Raw genomic sequence first — 4,188 nt, 5'->3', positions numbered from 1 at the left:
AAAAAGGTTTTGTGAAAAGAATAGTCACGCTTGTATTTTTATAATCAAAAAATTACCACAGTGGAAATAAATGAATTGGAAACATTTGGTATTGCACTCAAACAAAATCTTACTGAATGCATTTTTTTTTGTGATATCACATTTGGAACACAACTTGTTTAAAATTCACAGTTTTAAGTATAACAATATACCTATATGTCTGTTTTTTGTTTTTTTAACATTTTTTTTAAATCAGCAATAATTTGTGAAGAATCTTCTTTAAGAAAGAGAACAAACAAAAGTCTATGCACCAAAGCGTTTAATATATCTATAACAGGTAAATAAATGGATTATAACCACTGCAAAAATATAATGTAATAGCATGAGATCTCCTAAAAATACAAAATGTTAACAACATTAAACTAAAATATAACAAAATAATTCGTAAATAATTTGTTCTATAGAAACAATAGTTGTTGTTTTTTTACGTCACATGACATGCATCAGAGGGTTAATTATCAAGCTATCAAATTAATTATCAAATTAACATTATCAATATATTTGTTTTAAATGTTTTCTGAATAGTCTCCAAGTAATTTTATTTAAAAAACGTTTTACAAAATGCTTCTGCAAAAAGTTCCATGAATGTTTTTAATGAACATTATTAAATGCCAGATGAATCTGAACAAAAAAATCTACTGAAAAATAGTTTGATAGAGCCTTGCCAGAACGTTAGCAAAACATTTCCTATTAGCTGGGTTTGATTTGTCTGATGTCATATGTTATGTACAATGTTCATGTGTTAATGTTTACGCACTTAATGGCAGAATCTGAACAGTGAACAGTGTCTATCATTTTCAGCAGCAATGATGATTGAACCTTTTTCAAGAGTTACACACATCAGTATCTCACACATTAAAGAGCTGTGCCTATATATACATTGCAGGTTAATTTTGGATGGCCTTACTACATTTCCACTTCATTCTAAAGTTTGCACTCATGATAATCATGGGGGAAATTATCATTCATATATATATATATGTATGTATGATATGTATATGTATACTGGACATTGCACTGAAGCCCTCATGATGGCACTGTTCCATACAGATTCAGGTTTGTTTTCATGGATATGGCTTATAAAGAGGTTTGGTAATATAATTTCATCTTTGTTTTTTCTCTTTCCCTTTTTTGGCCTTTTTTATATTCAGCATTTTTATCTTATACGCTATTGGTCAAAAGTCTGGAAGAATTAGGATTCTTAATGTTGTTAAAAGAAGTCTCTCTTGCTCCTTATTAAATCAAAACACAAACATATGAAGCAGCACAATTGTTTTCAACTTTGATAGTAATATTAAATAATTAATAAAATATTAGAAGACTGGAGTAATGGTGCATACATTACATTTTAAAATATATCAAAATAGAAATCAGTTATTTTAAGTTGTAACAGTATTACACAATAGTTCTTGCTATACCTTTGAGCATAAGAGACTTTATATTAAAAAAACATAAAAAATATCCCAGTTATTAAAAACTTTTGACCAGTAGTGTCCATTCTGGTTTAAACAATTAAATATTTACTCTGGGGAAATTTGGTGGGTCTTATTTAACTTATCAGTGATTTAATCATAAGCTCAAATATGTGATTATAAGCTTAAAAATGGTTGAAAGGGTTTTTTAAAAAATATATATTTTGTGGTAAATAAGTTGGTAAGCATATGTTTTGTTTATTCATTTATCTAAAACATAATTTAGATAAAAAGTTGATGTCATATCTGATTATATCATCATCAAATTGTGTATTTGATTTTCTAACTTATGAAAATATATAAAATTCATTTGATTTTATAATGTTTAGGGTATCTGGGGCTAATCTAAATGTTTTCCTCTGGAAATGAAGTCTTCACCTTTTCAAACACTGTTTGTCTATTTTTTATTGTTTTTGGTGAAAATCAAGCTATCTTTTGTCTGAATCTGAATCCATAACATGGGTCAGACATCTCTTCTCAAAATTGATTGTATGGTTTTTGAACAAATATGTAGTATAACAAGTATTAACACACAATATTATATATAAAAATGGAAAAGGTGTGTGTTACATGTTTTTTTCCTTATTAATTACATTGTGTTTATGATGTTTTATAGAAAAAATTTACAATGATATCTATAAAGCATCCTAAACAAAAGTTTGATCTTGAATGTTACTGAAGCTGATGAGAAAGTGATGCTGTCATCATGTTTGTGTTTATGTAATTTTAAGGAAAGCACAAAATGACAGCAAATATAGGTTCAAATTTCTATAAAACATAAAACTGTAGTGATGGGGTAATATAGCGCTAGCTAGCATTAACATAATGCCAGAAACATACTCAATAAAATTTAGTTTGTGCATCACAGACATGCATATAGTATGTTTCAGGCCAAACATTATGTCTTCATCAAATATGGTGTTTTTCTGAACCATTCTGCTTTTACTGCTTATAAATCTCTCATTATGCTAAACTATCATCAGCGCTGGGTAGATAACTATAACAGATTACAAATGATATAACGCAAATTGTAGTAACGATCTATTGGATTACACCTATTAAGTCATGTATACTGAGTACATTATGATAATTCTGAAAACTTTTACATGACGTTTTTTAATCTTTGTTATGAAAAAACAAGAAGTGCATTTAACATTGTATGCCAAGGCTTTCTAAGCTATGTATGTAGTCGTGTAATCCATAAAAAAGTACCTCTAATCTAACTATGGGCTTTTAAAAAAAATTAATATAATCTAATTACAAGTACTTAATTTTTGGAATCTGGTTATGTAATCCAGATTGTGTATAATCAGTTACTACCCAGCACTGATTTTTCTTTTTGTGAACTTTTTTTTTTTTTTCATTTAACTTAGCTTTTTATTTTTTATTTTAAAGTGGCTGGTCATCTGAGCTTATTCACATCAGTATGTGAGTGAAAAAAGCTTTATTTCTGGGTAATTTCAATATTCACTCTAAAACTGAAGTGAATGATCTTAAATGTGTTCTAATTTAATGAAAACATGTAAAAAAGTGAAAGTCGGAATCCCAAGATATAATGTCACAATTGCAAGTTCTAAAGTCAGAATTGTGAAATATAAACTTGCAATTCTGAGAACATATCAATCTTTTTTCACTCAAAATTGGACTCTGTAACTTGCAATTGCAACTTTATATCACACAGTCCAAGATATAAATGAACAATTCTGACTTTTTTTTCCATGTAATTGCAACTCTCTCTCACAATGCTGACTTTATAACTTGCCAGTTTTTTAGGCAGGTCATTTTTAATCAGGAAAAAAAAAAAAAAAAAAAAATTAAAAAATAATAAACATTTTTTTGGGAAGTTGTTATACAACTTCTCTGTGAGCAAAGTTGGCACATTTTTGTCAAATTCAATGTCATTAAACAGAATTTTCAGGAAAAAGAAAAGGCTCTCTGGGTTAAAATGACTAGAAACACAATGAGTTAAGAAAGTTATTGTTATAAAGTTATAAAGTTATTTGCATTTACTCATCACATCAAGATTTGTCCGTTATCAATGAATGTACAGAATTCCACAAGCTAATGAGTAGAAAATGTTATTTAGTTTATGAGACACAATGTAAGTTGAATGTTTTGATCATATGACCATTGGGTTTCAACTGTATGAGGTTTTTACTGCAGATTTTGACTGTTCTGATCTGGACTAAAGCTACGTCAAGCTGACAACACAATAACTTTGCACAATTGCTTTTGAAATGAATATGGAATTTCTAATGAAGCATAAAACACCAGTTCATTAGGCCCCCATCATTATACCAGCATCAGCAAGTTTAACTGAAAGCCTACAAAGGATTTTCAGTTTCTCACTTTAGCAACATCTGTGGCCTCAATCATTCTCATATCACTGTTTATTATCTTTATTTTGATATTTACTTTGACATCTGAAACGATTCGTACACATACATTATGTTGTCTTTGTTAATTGTTTTTTTTTCTGCAAATGAATTTTTCTGGTGTGTGAGCTACTGTTGTACCTTTCAAAATAATGAATGCAATTGGTGCTGGGGTCAAAAAAAAGAAATAAAATAAAGGTAATTGAATAATTTGCTTGGTGGAAGACCATTTTTTTTGTTCATAAAGAAAGTAGTTGTTAAAGTAGGCCATAAATGTACATATATACATATATATATATGTA

Source organism: Puntigrus tetrazona, unplaced genomic scaffold, assembly GCF_018831695.1.
Source record: "Puntigrus tetrazona isolate hp1 unplaced genomic scaffold, ASM1883169v1 S000000007, whole genome shotgun sequence".
Taxonomy (NCBI): Eukaryota; Metazoa; Chordata; class Actinopteri; order Cypriniformes; family Cyprinidae; genus Puntigrus; species Puntigrus tetrazona.
Note: the sequence above shows the minus strand (reverse complement) of the source record.